Below are 16,808 nucleotides of genomic sequence, written 5' to 3'. Positions count from 1 at the left end.
TGACCTTAGCAGTTAAGTCCCGTATGCTTTCACACACATTTGAACCTTTTTTCGTAGCGGTCGCGCGGTTACAGACTGCAGCTCCCAGAGCCACTCGGCCACTTCGGCCGGCTCACTGACACCGAATTGTTGTAGAATCAAGCAGCTTATTTTGTGTTCAGACATAAAGACCTTTCTAGACTCTGAGAACCTCATCTGCAGAAATGAGCACGCTTTTAGGAAACAGCGGTAATGCGAGACACAGCTGGCCCTCTTTGTGCATTATATACAACAGGCTCTAGATACCGGCTCCAAGGTTGATGCCATATTTCTCGACTTCCGAAAGGCGTTCGACTCAGTTCTGCACTGTCGCTTGCTCCAAAAAGTGCGCGCTTATGGCCTCTCCGATGGCATATGCGGTTGGATAGATTGTTTTCTAACAGACAGGGAGCAGTATGTCGTCCTGAATGGGGTGACTTCAACAGAAACAAGCGTAACTTCAGGTGTGCCCCAGGGCAGTGTAATAGGTCCGCTGCTTTTTACGATTTACATAAACCATCTGGTTGGTGGCATTGACAACGGCATTAGACTGTTTGCCGACGATGCTGTAGTCTACAGGAAAGTAACTTCAGGTGTGCCCCAGGGCAGTGTAATAGGTCCGCTGCTTTTTACGATTTACATAAACCATCTGGTTGGTGGTATTGACAGCGGCAATAGACTGTTTGCCGATGATGCTGTAGTCTACAGGAAAATAGTATCAAACGAAAGTTGTGAACAAAGCAATGAGGATTTGCAGAAAATAAATGCGTGGTGTAATGACTGGCAGTTAACTCTCAATATAAGCAAGTGTAACCTACTGCGTATAACAAGGCCAAAATCCCCATTAATGTACGAGTACAAAATAAATGCTCAGTCTTTGGAAGCGGTAACATCCGTCAAGTATCTGGGTGTGACTATTCCAAATTATCTTAAACGCAATGATCAGATTACAGAAGTAACGGGCAAGGCGAAATCTAGATTGTGGTTTATTGGTAGAATCCTGAAGCGATGCAGTCCTTCAACAAAGGAAATAGCTACAATACGTTAGTTCGTCCAGTCTTAGAGCATTGTTCGTCTGTATAGGACTCTTACTAGTTGGGTCTGATTCAAGAGATTGAGAAGGTCCCAAGAAGAGCGGCAAGATTCGTGACTAGTACATTTAGCCCTCGCGAGAGCGTTACAAATCTCATAGAAAGTTTGAAGTGGGACACACTTGCAGATAGACGGCGCGCTAAGCAGCAGGGGCTGCTCACTAAATTCCGAAATCCGATCTTCGCCGAGTATCTAGAGCATATATTATTACCAGCAACTTTCAAATCGCGCAATGATCACCATTCCAAGATAAGGGAAATTAGAGCTCGTACTGAGGCGTTCACAGTCGTTTTTCCCTCGCGCGATCCGCGAGTGGGAAGAAATATGACTTGGGCGCGTATTGTGCCCTCCGCCACACACCGCTTGGGGGCTAGCGTAGTATATATGTAGATGTAGATTTGAAAAGAGGCAAATCGCGACTCATCGGAACACACTCCACTCTTCCAATCAGGTACTAACCAGTTTCTGCACGGTTTAGCCCACTGAAGGTGTCCATGTCGGTGTCTGGCAATGGCCTTTTACGAACTACTAGATTCCAAGGCTACCTTGCATGCAGCTCTTTTCGATAGATTAGCTTGGAAACTGGTTGAGATGGACCTGTGATAACTGACAGCAGTAATACCTATCGGTTTTGAAACCGACTGTCATGGATCGGATATGACAGTCATCTCTGGTCCTTGTCGGCCAGGATACTTTTATCACTACTATTCTGGCGCAATGTTTGGTGACTGCGAATGCTACATCGTTCCTCGTACACAGGTCTGACAGTCCACGCTGACACAGTAAACGATAACAACTTTCTGGCATACTGTTTCGTTTCCATGTTGACGCAGCTTACCGCGCTGATCTCATACAACCGACTGGCGCACACACGCACTTACGCACACACGCACTTACGCACACACACACACACACATTACTCCAGCGTAATGACCTACGTCAGCAGTGAAAGAACAGATGACTTGACCACCTGGTACCAGTTCTTCACCGTCTACACTAGATTCTACAGTGCATCAAAATGACTAGAAGGTTATCATACTTCAATAATATTAACAATAAATATATAAACAGTAATACAATAATTTGTTTACGTCAGTGGGGTACATCAGTGTAACATAACCTCCAATAAATTGCAATCCAAAGAAAAGCATTCGACCGAAAATTTCAGAAGCACATATGGCATGCAATTGATTTAAGAACTGTATGGCAACAAAATCTCACAAGTCTGACATCGTCGTAATTTACGTGATATAAAATGGAAGTGTGCACTCCTCTTTATCAATATTTCATTTAGTACCACAACTGTGAACGCAGACTTGAAGACTATTACTTTTCGAACACGTAAATAGTGGAATGATGTTTCTTTCCATCTAAGTTCGTGAAAGTCAGTCCTCCTGTTATTTTTTGCTGAGTGAAGGGTGTAGCTGTGGTCAATTTACTGTGGTTTGCCTGTTCTACTTGCGGCTTATGAACCGTGTCAGATTTCCAGAATGAAATTCTCACTCTGCACCGGAGTGTGCGCTGATATGAAACTTCCTGGTAGGTTAAAACTGTGCCCGGCACACAGTTTTAATCTGTCAGGAAGTTTCGTGTCAGATTTGTTTTCTATTTTCGAGATTTAGTTTTTATGCGAATCCGCTGCGATAGGCGTGCCGCTTTTGGGATTCGGGGAGTGTCGCCGGCTCCGAATCGCATCCGCCCTGTGGATTAACGACGACAGCCGGTGTGCAGGACATCCTTGGTTTGATTTCCGCGGTTTCTCACATCCCACTAGGTGAATACCGCACTGGTACTCACGTCAGTGCACTGGTACAGGATTCGCACGTTCTCACTCTTTCACATGGATAACACTAGATGCAGACAGAGGGAGTACATAAATTCAATTCGCTGGGGAGAGGGGCTAGAGAGACCGAGACAAGTAGGGCATGTCCCCCGAGTTTCAGAACATATATCCTCTGGGTGTGTCACACATGCCTGTTTATTGTATGTGTCTACTAAGAAGGCGATCTCTCAGCGAAACAATCATTGTGATTTTCTCCATGACACCCTTCTAGCATTTTTATGTGTTTTTTGGTTAGTGGCAAAAACTGAAAAGTGGCAGAATATAAATATCCTTTAAATCTCTATGCAAATATCATTTAAATCTCTACTGAGATTCAAATGACCATTATTTCTAAAAATGAGGTTGTGTGATGAGTATTTTTTTCATGTGTTTGGGGCTCTTCACCTAATTCTATTAACATGTGTTATTCAAAAAGAATTTTATGTAAATGATTGGCCAAGTTATCGCAAAAGCAAATCTTGTTATAAATGAAAATTTTATACAAGAGCAAAAAAAAACTTCCTAAATCGTTTGATTTAAACTTCATCTCAATTTGTGCCTCTTTTTTTGTTCATATTTGTTCCTCGTGACTCACTGTTAACATACCCAGTAGCCAACCAGCATTGGGTCTGGACGCAGAAAAGAACTACATGACAACTGTTTGAATTATACTTTATTATACTCAATGTTCTCTGGTATTCGTAGGTCCTGCGAAAGCTTTGAATCAGTTTCAGTAAAACCTGTGCTGACGGACCATGAAAACCGAGGCATTGGTCGACTCCGTGTAACGTCCTTAACAACTGAGCTAATGCTCTGGTTTCAATTAGCTCATTGTGAATGAGACCTCAAATATTACCTCTTATACTACTTCAACTAGCGGAGTTCATTTCCGCCTTTATTTCACCAGCAATTCTTTATGCTGTTTGATGCGAGTAGAAGAAGCCTTAACGTGCCACAGAGGGGACTTCACAGAGACCAGAAACGCATCCATCAACACATCTACTTCCCAAGACTCGGCTCATACCTCGACGTCAAAGCAGACCATTCAAACAAAGACGAGGGTAATATAAAAACAGATGGTCCATAAATGTTAAATACAGTATATTGCTTACTTTCCTATTAATAAAATAAACAGTCTGAAAAGGAGTTTATAAACAAACACCAAGAAAATGTTAGGAACCCTTCTATCAGTGATATAATTAAGCCTGTATGAATTCCAAAAAAAGGACTGAGATGTATCTAAGAAATACACAGCAACTGTATACAATCTCAATGAGACAAATACCTTTTTCTTGTAATTCGAGATAAATAGTCTTCTTTCACGGATGTGCGAAATTGGGTATATCGACAGACTCAACATTGTTCGGGATCCAGAAAAAGTTAAACAGAACAAAAGTTAGTAGCAATGTCCCCTCTTTAATTTTAGTTATATTTGTGTCTTTTATAAAGCTCACACTCACACAGAAACGCTAAATTATTTCCTCCCTCGTCTATGGTTTCATGCATTTCTTTCTGAAGTGATGTGATCAGTTCAATCCAATAGTTGTTCTTATAATAATAGTAACTAATTAAAAAAGCGGCTCTAGTGCATTGACCAGCGTCGTTAACTGAGGATCGTGCAGATATTATTCCCACTAGATGAACCATTTATCTAGCGAAACAATAAGCACGAGTGAACAGATTTTTACGGTTTGCCCAGCGTCAGAAAGAAACTGAATATCTTTCCACAAATTCTTTCAGCTAAAAGTGATCACAAAGATAGATAACCACAAACTAATACTGTGTCTAATAATATGCTCTGAAAAACTGAGTTTTTATAATGCGATGCTGTCCATATCTGTTGATATTATTTACTTACGCAACACTTTGCAGGAAAACTAATATATATATAGAACCAAAAGTGTCATTTCTTTTACATTTGGCTGTGACCAAACGTAAAAATGTTGCAGTTAGAACACGGAGCAGCAGCTGAAATAGTGCATTAATAGAGGTGTAGAATTTTAGAATAATTTGTTTTCTTGCGTATGGCATACGTCATTCATTATTCGTTCAAAAATGGTAAATATGAGAAATCGCAACGGATGACTGCAATGTCACAGATGAAACTAGAGCTAAAATTGATTATGATGTGTACTGGAGGTTTCTGGGAGGTGCCGCCATACTGTAACACTTCACTGAGTTGCTGTCTGACAGAGAAGGCTGTCCACGAATTTGCCGTCTGGCGATCACGGTTTGTGTGTGTGTGTGTGTGTGTGTGTGTGGACCACGATTCCGCAAGCGGCCTTGACGACCTGTTGCCTCGGTCGCTCGTTCTGGATGGCGCAAGATCGCCTCCTGTTTTCTACACGACATGATAGACAGTCGACCGCAACAAACACGGGTAGTCTCTATCGCCGGCCGCTGTGTTCGAGTGGTTCTAGGCGCTTCAGTCTGGAACCGCGCGACCGCTACGGTCGCAGGTTCGAATCCTGCCTCGGGCGTGGATGTGTGTGATGTCCTAGGTTAGTTAGGTTTAAGCAGTTCTAAGTTCTAGGGGACTGATGACCTCAGATGTTGAGTCGCATAGTGATCAAAACCATTTGAGCCATTTTTAACCTCTATCGCTTCGCCCGAAGATAAAATATTTATGCCAGATGAACCCCAACTCCACCGTCAAGACATCGGAGGGAGTTCAAAAATATTTTGTGAGTGTTTTGGTATAAAGGCCTTTAGTCGCCGTGGCTCGTCAAAGATTGATACTGCAGTTGTGATACATACGGTTTATTACTCCAATTATTTTGTTTCTGTGAAAATACACTGCCTGAGAAATTAGTGAGGCATCCAGAAGACATGGTCGGTTATCATTGTACCTTCATACACATACACGCAAATGATAAGAGTTTCAATTCTCTGGGACAGGTAGAGCGGCAGCCAGAAAGCATTACTGTTGTACGTTTTTAGCGTTGTTACCAGGACTGGTAATGTATACAAGAGTTGTAACAGCGTCAGATATTAGCTGATCACTGCGAAGGACTTCCAGACGCCGTGTACTCGTGTGTGCAAGGGTTATAGGCATCTGCCGCGTTTTCAAAGGGGCCTCATTGTGGGCCTCCATTTGGCTAATCAAATCGCGGAGTATCCAAATTTTCTGGGCGACAGTGGCGCGATTTGGACGGCTTGGGAACGTGAGAGCAGGCATACTTGGCGTCTAGGCTCCGGCCGACTGCAACCCTTTCACGTTTGCATCTGCCACCCGAGAACAATTAATAGACTGTGCAGCGTAACCATTGGTCGGAGACTATCAGCATGCGGACCAGGGAATTACTGTTCCACGCTTCTTGAATAGCGCTGTGACCGGGAAGCATGGACTTCTAATGAACAGGGTTTCACTGTGTTGAACGGTGAATCGCGGTTCTACAGTTCCCTGTATGGCCATCGCCAGTGAATATGGCGGCGACCTCAGGAGAGGTCCCATTCTTCCAATTCTATAGACTCCTGGCGTCGTGGTGTGGGGAGCCATCGGGTACGACTTTGGCTCAAAGGCTGCTAGTGGCTGAGCGAACTACGACGGCGCAACGGTACGTTACTGACATCCTCTCATGCGAACGTATTGCGGTCCCATTTTGCAACAGAACAAAGCTCGACTGCACGTGGCCCGTGTCTCTATGAAATCTCTGCGTGATGTCGACCTACTCCTGTGGCCAGCAAGATCCCCAAGTCTCTCCCCATTGGACACGTGTGAGACTTGCTCGGACGTCAACTTCATGGCAGCGTTAATATTCAGCAAATGAAGGACATTTACAACAGCTGCGAGCCAGTTTCTCTCAGGAGATAAATCAATGGCTTTATGACACCATTCCCCAGCGAATCAGCGCGTGTATCCAGTCCAATTGAGGGTGCACCGTCATAATGATAAGTAAGCTCATACTACGAAGTTCTTTGTTAATTTCACTCGATTTTGCAATCACTGAAATAACATTACACGTCCTCTCTACCCATGAATTTTCGTTTCATATCCTCCACCCCTTTTGTGTGGTTCACTTTTTCGTCAGGCAGTGTAAGTTCAAGACAGTGAAAAAACCTTTAATATGCTCCAAATCATACACCCAAAAACACAGAGTAATTCAGACGAAACACTTATATTTTTATATGACTGTGATCAGTCCACTCTGCCAATATAAATATCCCTATAAATCGACCACAATGATCATGGAAAAGTGAACAACGACGCACCGTCGATTTTTTTCCATGACCAACAATGTTCGGCTGCAACAGCTTTAGCAAGCAGATCCAAGTGAATATCGACCGGGCTCTTCATATGGCCCCAGAAGAAGAAGAAGTCCAGTGGAGTTTGGTGACCAAGCTGGCAACGGAACAGAACTGCCACGATAATTACATTATTATCCAATTAGGCTGTAATGAACCACTGGGGACCACGAGTCCCTCTACCAACATGCTCAGAAAATATCATCGAAAAACCTCCGAAATTTTGCCGGTGGAGTTCTGGTTCACTCAATACATCGGTAGATAAGTGATCAAGTAGACACCTGAACGGGCGAGAAGTGGTACAGCGTTTAGCCCCGTAATCGTCGATCTGATGTTTGCCACCTGACTCTGTAGCCCAGAGTGTTGACGCACGATGGTGCGCTGGTGTTCGACTCGGATGCTGTTTGCTCGAATCCTATCGGTGGAAGATATTATCATTATCAGTATTTGGACAGCAAGACAAGGAGAGATGATGTGCAATGTTCCTGGCCACCAAACGATGCTTCAATCTTCCCTTTCTATGTTTTTCGAGAGGAGAGTATTGTATGTGCCAGCAGAAGATTTCACAGTCATCCACCCCCACCCCGCCTCTCATTCTCTCTCTGTCTCAGGAAGACTTACTCATATCCGCGGCTATTATAAATTTGCACCACACGATACGAACTGTGCAACATATTGAACCACTGAGTCCCAAGAAAATATTTATCGGCCAGCGCGGATCAATTACCGCCACTCTTACAACTATAAAACTGTCTTACTAAATGTCGCTAGCCTCGCTTTGACTAGAGAGACAGAGCTAAAATAATAACATCTCCAGCACCAACGATAAGGGACACGTATCAATCCAATTGCTTCTAGAAAGAAGCATTTCAGAAAGAAGCATTCCCGTGTATGGACCGGGGAATGTAAAAAGCTAACAGTCACCATGCCGCATACGAACTGATGTCTTGCAACTACTGTAGAAATATCCAAGAAGGCAGCGTAACAGTTTAGAGCTACGTTAGTCGAAAGCGCTTAAAATATCCGAAGGAAACGAACGCCATTCTGACTTTAATAGAACTTTGCCAGGTCCGTCCCTCCCCATCAAACACCACTTACAACTGGCCAATTAGCTCCAGTATCTGCGGTAAAACACGTTGTGACACCTGATCTTTTTAATTAAATCTGGGTGCGTGCTATTAACTCTTAGTAGTAGGGTTTCGAGCGCAGGGCTGCACTTGAGGGACAAGAAGTAACCGTTCCCGCATATAATCATACTCACGCGTCATCTATGGCAACAGATATTAAGGCCCCCGTACATGAGCAAATATGTTCGTCAAATTCGCTCTTTCCCATCAACGGTTCTGTCAAACAAGTCCCTACATATTCCAATTAGCTTGTCAATTTAACCTCGTCGTGTCGCGATATATTCTTGCATTGACATTCAGCACTGTGAATAAATAAGATTTAGAAAACAAGCCTTTGTTCCAGGGAATGGTTGAAACTGAGAGAGAAATATACTCATGAAAATCTGGTAAAGGAAATATTACACTTAGCACCTGATAATTACTTCAGTTTTCTCCGAATTGACAGGAATACTTTTAATAGTTGAGTTATTTCGCCATCACAATGAGAAGGAAGACACAGAGCTGAGTTATTTCGCCATCATATTGAGAAGAAAGACACAAGTATGTGAAAATTCATTCTCTTCTACTTGGTCCTCCGACAGCTCACTAAAATACTACAACGTGGGAACAAATACATCTCCCATGAAAGAACCAGAGAGCTTCGAACATTTTTGATTTTATTTCACTCCCGTTTGTACGTTTTGCATAGAATAATGTTTTTCTTCCTACGCAGTATAAGGCTAGGAAAGAGGCGACACCTCTCCCATTTTGGTAGCTACCACTGATATTTCGTTTTTATCCTTAATGTAGTTACCACAGTTGTGGAAACTCTCGATACAATGAGATAAATTGTAATAAAACTCATCTTCCCTAAACATGCGCTGTGAAACATCAGCACAATCAATATCTTCCATCGTGTCAAATCCGTCGTTATTGGAAACTTCTCCCAAACACTTCTAACAAGCTCTATATTTGACAAACATGTCAAACGACAAATATTTGACAAACACAGTAAAGTTTGACAAGGTGTTTGGTCGTGGACGGGTGCTTTGACGGTAGTGGAGACTAGCCGAGACCAGCCGTTCGGATTAGTGCGGCATTGGGTCTGATTGGCTAGCGTTCATGACGTCATAAGAAAATCAGCTCAATCGTCTAGTGCGAACCGATGCATGTCTCTGCGGCCTTTGCAGTTTGCCCGCGGTACTGTGTTTCTCCGTAGCAATAATATGAGAAATGAATTTCGCATCGAAATGTTGAACGAGTTAGCAAATTTTTAAACACGTGCGTCGTATGTTAAATGGATACACGATACTTCACATTGGCAACAGAGCATCATTTGTCGCAAAAGTTTCCGTGACGCATTTGATATGAAGCGTCATGTGCTTTTTCATAGTGCCCAGTTTGTTAATGCAAATTAGATTTGAAAGACCCCTCATAACATTTCCAGTAACAATGGATTACTACAGAGACAGAGACTTCATGATTAAACTGTGCAACCTTCGAATGAATGGAAAAAGAGACTAATTACATGTTTGTAAAGCGCCATGCTCGAGGAACATCTAAAGAGGACTTCTACAAAGTAAACTGCTAACTAAAGACTCATCTTTGATTATTCCTCAAGCATATGGGACCAGTATCATGTAGTACTAACAGGGACTAACAGGTAATGCTGATCTAATCTCAGAATTGGCTTAACCTGTTTAACGTGGAGCTCTTGCCCTAATGAAGGTTGGCATTTTTCACGGTAACAGATCGTTGCCAGAGATGAAAGACGCAATGAATGATAAAATAAAATCATAGCATCCACATTGGAATGAAGCCGAGACCTTCAGAGTAGTAATAATCCAATATTTACTGACTGGGTCAAGCGCTGGTAACTGAGCGGCGCCTTAATCATATGTATTCCATCCTTGTCTAGGGAGTGTTGACCGTTTTTGCTTTTGCACAACACTTGACTGGGCCGCTGGAAACGACATCCACCATTGATTAAACATGCGCATACAGAAATTTACTACTGGGGGAACCTTTTCCTTTCTGTAAATTCATGTAAGTCGCGAAAGTGATGTTGGTTGTCAGTTACAAAGTAATAAATAACAGAAATAGTTTCTAAAATTGCAATGGAAGTGCCTCTTTGAAGATACAACGGTCTGCTACTTGGTCTCCTAAAATGGCTACCACTGTGTAGGATCACGATACTCTGACCGCAGATGGGCATTCGATGAAAAGTGAAGGTTTTGTTACATCTGTAACACTATCTGTTCTTTTATTTAGTCACAGCTCGAACCATCAAACCTGCGCTGTTTATTGTTCAGATTCAGATCTATTTGCTTTTTTTTATTTTCATGTTAATACTTCAATGTCAGTAGTACAAATGTCACGTCTATATCTAGTGAATGACCCAGAGAAATTAATCGGTTCGTGCACGACTAAGCTGACCTTATGACGTCATAAATGTTAACCACGAAACAGCCCAGATGTCTGTCTGCACCGGAAGGCACACTGTGAAGGGTCAGCCATCCTCTTGGGAAGATCTGGAGGAGTTAGTAAAGACTCGGCTTAATACGTTTGCAGTTTCAGCGTCAGAAATCAATATTTCATTAACATCTGTCAAAAAATACGCCACGACTACATATACGAATGAAGAAGTGCTTATAAACCATTTTTGGCATGTTTTCGAGCTGGAAATAGTAGACGAAGACACGAATGTTGCCGAATATCTAATACTGAAATTTAACGCCCTAGGAAGTCATTTTTGATTTAGGTTTGTTTTGCCGTACATTACGGGTCATTTGTCATAAACGAGTGATTACAAGTTGGTTTATATTACACTAGTTCGAACGGTAGTTGATGTCGAGAGTAGGAGCTTTAAATTATGCCATATCGCGAATGATTTTTGTATAATATACTAGCTGAGAAACACGGCATTGCCCTGGTATTTATTTTGCCAATTTTGTAGTAGAAACGAAAACAAAAAATGGACTGTGTTTGTAGTGTAATATCGAAAAAATTTCATTTCCATGTGTCTGTGAAAACACCTTTGAAACGGTCGTAAAAAGAAATACGTATAAGAACATTCAGCGGCCTATGTGGATGCTCTTTGCGAAATGTGTTGGAAATGGAGTTAGTGGTAAATAAGTAACAAATTTAAATGTTATGCATGACGCGGCAGTTTTTAACACGTCTCAGGGCTTCTGACGTCTTATTGCCTGAACTATGTGTGGTACCATGGTATAATTTCGTAGGTGCATTTAGGGGTATATGTGGATAACGTTTCGAAATGTATTGTGAATAAATTTAGTAACACGGAGGTAATAAATTTAGACTTAATGCGTGAGGCGGCGGTTTTTCATGCGTCTCAGTGTTTATGATGTCGTACCTCCTGAACTATGACACGTAGGTGGTTTTTAACCTCACAGTCATATTGCCTGATAGTAAGGAATATGTGTACCAAGCTGCGTTGAAATTGGTCCAGTGGTTTAGGAGAACATATGACACATACACACGCACATACGCACATAATTTTCTGTATGTGTGTCTGTAGCTGGAGTGACGGTAGGCGTACATAAAGTAGTGGCAGTTCTACATACTTTTTTCCAGTACAGGAGAATAAAATAACTGGATGCCTTGAACAGACACTAATTAACGGCATCCCTTTTTATTTCTCATGATAACTTCATTACACCCCACCAGTGGCCTTGTAAACCACATACAAAGAATATTGTTTTGAGCCAACAAGCGCTACATCTTCAAGGAACAACTGTGTGATGTGTATGCCGCTGAGACCAAACCGAAGCTAGCTTTAGGTTTTAGTACAAGTATTTACTTTATCCAAACAGCAGCTCCCTGTGTGACGTAACTTCCATAAAAATTCTATGATGGTGTCAGTGCAGCTTACAGCTAAAGTGGTTGGTCAGAAGGTAAGGGTAGCTCACATTTTTCTGATCAATCCTGTGCACATTTCTCTAAAACAGGCCAATACGACCTACCATTTGCAGTATTTTATTACGCAATAAGGATAATATTTGACAAATAAACAGGACGGTCATTTGTTAACTGTTTTATGCAAAAACAGTATGAGGGTATATGATCATTCGATGCTGCAGCATTCGTCAGAGTGATATAGATACTGTGTTTCAAATAATGGCGTGAAACGCTTTGCAGAAGAAAGGAAGACAGTAGGGGTTTTCTATACCATGCACAGAATGCATGTAGGTACCAGAACCATGTCATTTAAATATCTGGGCATCACGTTGCAAAGCGATATGAAATAAAATAAGCACTTTAGAATAGTGGTAGGCAAGGCGAATGGTCGACTTCGATTTATTCGCAGAATTTTGGGAAAGTGTGATTCGTCAGTAAAGGAGACTGCTTATAGGACACTAGTGTGACCTATTCTTGAGTACTGCTCGAGTTGGGATCCACAGTACGTCAGATTAAAGGAAGACATTGAAGCAATACAGTGGTGCGCTGCTAGATTTGTTACCGACAGGTTCGAGCAACACGCAAGTATTAACGAGATGATTTGTGAACTAAATTGGGAATCCCTGGAGGGAAGGCGATATTCTCTTCGATGAACACTATCGAGAAAATTTAGAGAGCCAGCATTTGAAGATGACTGCATAACTTTTCTACTGCCGCCAAAATACACTTCGCGTAAGAACCACAAAGATAATGAAGATAAATGGAGGTCATAAATGGTCATATAGATAGTCGTCTTTCCCGCGCTCTGTTTGCGAGTGGAGCAGGAAATAAAATGACTGGTAGTGGTACATGGCACCCTCCACCACGCACCGTACGGTGGCTTGTGGCGAATGTATTTAGATATAGACGCAGATTAAAAATTTTAAACAACAGGGGGGGGGGGGGGGGGGGGGGAAATTCCATGGAATCACATTTAACTGACGTTGGAGCAGACCCCTTTTCCTAACTGAAAGCGCTTTCTTCGATGCAAACCAAACAGATTTTAATCATCCTGACGAATACAGGTGCTGATAGTTGGTGATGTATTAATGAGTATAATTTATAGCGTTCTTTCGGTATCTTACTTCTTTATTTTGGCAATTAATTAGCTTGTATTTTTCAATCCCTTCAGGAAATTTTTCATTTGTTTGGAGTCTGCACGGATGATACAGAGGTGTATATCACGCCACAGTGATGAGAAATACAATTTATTAAATAAACTATGTTTCGTAGAAAAAAACTGTTACAACAACCGGAAATAAAAACTCCAAACGCTACGGCCACTGCTAAATTCAAGACAGCCCACGTTCGTCGCCTCCTAAGCATTGTATGGTCCCAATAGGAACTTCCCTTTATAACTGTTACAGTAGATACACCAAACAGCTGCTTATAATGAGTAATCTTTATTTACATTTACGACAGACTGTTTCGGCTTAATCGCCATTTTCAAGTACCTGCAATTACAACTTTGGTGAGGACAGGTATGGATGCGAATGTCATTCAAATTAAAGTAGCTGTCTTGTACTCACGTCTAGATTTATTTGACGTCCAGTGTATCTACTGTAACAATTATGTCGTTATCAGACATATATTACACTGCTGGCCCTAAAGAATAAAAATTCCCCTTATAAGATGAAAAGAGAATGCCTCAGATGGTCTCAGGATAAACAGGTTCTACAGCATCAGACGTATACTTCATATTATGATCCAGTGCAATATTTTTGTGTTGGAATGACGCGAACACTCATCAGGGGGAATAACACGTAACAAACTGCACTGCAAGCACAGAAAATGGCACACAATAAGAGATTTTTATTTATTTATTTATTTTAGCCTCCGTCCATAAGCCATCCAGCCAGTCACATGTATTTTATGCAACTCTACATATAGTGTACCACTGGAGGTACATAATGTTTTGTCTACATCTTTACTCATCAAGTCACCTTATGATGTTTGGCAGAGTGTACTTTGTGTGCAAGTGTCAGTTCTCCTTTTACTGTTCCAGTCGCGAACGATCCGCAGAAAAAAAAGACTTTGCTAGTAAGCCTCCGCGGAAGCGATGATTTTTGTTTAAGTCATCAGTCTTATAACTCATGCATTCCGTCAAGAATTCCTGTAACAATCTCTTAATCTCAGAGTAGCACTTGCTACTTACATCCTCAATTATTTTCTGGATGCATTTCAATCCTTTTCTTCTTCTGCAGTCTTTAACTTACACAGCTCTCTCTAGTACCATGGAGGTTATTCCTTGATGTCTTAACTAATGTTCAACCATCCCGTCCCTTCTCCTTCTTAGTGTTTTCCATATATTCTTTCCCTCGCTGATTCAGCGGAGAACCTGCTCGTTCCTTACCTTATCAGTCCACCGGATTTTCAGCATTCTTCTGTAGCACTACATGTCAAATAATTCAATTCTGTTCCGGTTTTCACACAGTCCATGTTTCCCTGCCATACAAAGCTGTGCTCCAGACGTACATTTTCTGAAATTTCTTCCTCAAGTTAAGGCCTGTGTTTGATACTACTAGACTTCTCCTCCCCAGGAACGCCCTTTTTCCCAGTACATGTCTGCTTTTTGTGTCGTCCTTGCTCCGTCCGTAGTGGCTTATTTTGCTGCCTAGGTAGCAGGAGTCATTAATTTCATCTGCTTCGTGATCACCAATCCTAATGTTAAGTTCCTCGCTGTTCTCATTTCTGCTATTTCTCATGCCTTCCTTTCTCTTCGATTTACTCTCAATCCATATTCTGTGCTCATCATACAGTTCATTCCGTTCAAAAGATCTTTAAGTTTATCTTCACATTCACTGAGGACATCAATGTTATTATCAGCGGACCTTATCATTGCTATTATTATATCTCGAATTTGAAACCCACTCTAGAACCTTTCTTTTATTTCTGTCATTGCTGTTTGGATGTATAGATTGAACAGTAGGGACGAAAGACAATATCCTTTGTCTTACACTCCTTTAATCCGAGCACTTCGATATTGGTCTTATTGTTCCCACTTGGTTTTTATACATATTGTATATTACTCGTCATCCTCATACTTTACCTCTATTTTTCTCGGAATTTAGAACGTCTTGCGCCAATTTACATTATCTAACGCTTTTTCAAGGTCGACAAATCCTATGAACGTGTCTTGATTATGGAACCACAATGTCAGAACTGTTTCTCTGGTGTCTTTACATTTTTTAATGCCCAATTGATCGTCATCTGACAGATCCTCAATTTTCTCTCCCAGTCTTCTGTATATTATTCTTGTCACCAACTTGGACGCATGAAGAGTTAAGCTAATTTTGCAATGAATTTCTCACTTCCCGGCTCTTGCTGTCTTCGGAGTTGTGTGGGTGGTGTTTTTCAGAGAAAATGATGGTGTATCGACATTCTCCCATATTCTACATAACAGCGTGAATAGTCGTTTTGTTGTTCTTCATCCAACAGTTTTAGAAATTCCGATGAAATGATACCTATCTCTTCTGCCTTATTTGATCTTAAGTCTTTCAAAGCTCTTTTAAGTCCTGATTCTAATATTGAATCCCCTATCTCTTCTCTGTCAACTCCTGTTTCTTCTTCTATTACGTCACTAGACAATTCCACCCTCTCACAGAGGCCTTCCATTTACTCTTTCCACCTATCCACTGTTTCCCTGCAGTTAATAGTGGAATTCCCATAGCACTTTTAATGTTACCACCTTTCCTTTTAATTTCACCGAATGTGTTTTTGACTCTTCTACATGCTGAGTCTGGCCTTGAGACAATCATTTCTTTTTCGATTTCTTCACATTTTTCGTGCAGCTATTACGCTTTAGCTTCCCTGTATTTTCCATTTATTTATTTCCTAAGTGACTTGTATTTCTAAAATTCCGAATTTCCGTGAAAATTATTGTACTGACTTGGGTCGTCATACGACTGATGTATTTCTTTTGATACCTATGGTTTCCTTGCATTTACCTTAATTGTACTTGTGTTTTTCTTTCTACCTCTCTGATTGCCCTCTTTAGACATTTCCATTCCTCTTCAACTGAACTACCTACTGAGCTATTCATTATTGTAGTGTCTATAGCCTCACAGAATTTCAAGCATATCTGTTCATGATTTAGTACTTCGGTATCCCACTTCTTTGCGCACTGATTCTTCCTGATCAGTCTCTTACACTTCATCCTACCCTTCATTAGTACTAGATTATGGTCTGAGTCTACATCTCCTCCTGAGTTACACCTTATAACCGAGTATCTGACTTAGGAATCTCTGCCTGATCATGACGTAATCCAACTTTAATCTTTCCATATCTCCAGGCCTATTCCAAGTATATCTCCTTCTCTTGTTATTCTTGATCACAGTATTTGCTATCACTTGCTGAAATTTATTGCAGAACTTAGTATCTCTCCTCTCTTATTCCTAATACCAAGCCCATATTCTCCCGTAACCCTTCCTTCTAACTTTCCCCTTCCGCTACCATCGAATTCCAGTCTCACATGACTATGTGTCCGGAAACGCTTACTTTCCTTGTTAGAGTTCATTTTATTACTTCTCTTCAAATCATATTAATCGTGGAATGGAAACCCCCAC

At 41.4% G+C, this 16,808-nt stretch overlaps 1 protein-coding gene and 1 non-coding gene across 2 annotated transcripts in view; both read right to left on the bottom strand.

Moving 5' to 3' along the window:
• The window catches only part of LOC126356526 (fatty-acid amide hydrolase 2-A-like), a 215,681-nt gene that overhangs the window by 124,927 nt on the left and 73,946 nt on the right, over positions 1-16,808 (bottom strand). The window lies entirely within an intron of this gene.
• LOC126286763 (U6atac minor spliceosomal RNA) lies at positions 10,130-10,234 on the bottom strand. The gene has a single exon (XR_007551721.1). It is a non-coding gene; the product is annotated as a U6atac minor spliceosomal RNA (small nuclear RNA).

This window comes from Schistocerca gregaria, chromosome 1 (assembly GCF_023897955.1).
Source record: "Schistocerca gregaria isolate iqSchGreg1 chromosome 1, iqSchGreg1.2, whole genome shotgun sequence".
Classification (NCBI taxonomy): domain Eukaryota; kingdom Metazoa; phylum Arthropoda; class Insecta; order Orthoptera; family Acrididae; genus Schistocerca; species Schistocerca gregaria.
Note: the sequence above shows the minus strand (reverse complement) of the source record. Positions and strands in the feature narration are given on the sequence as shown.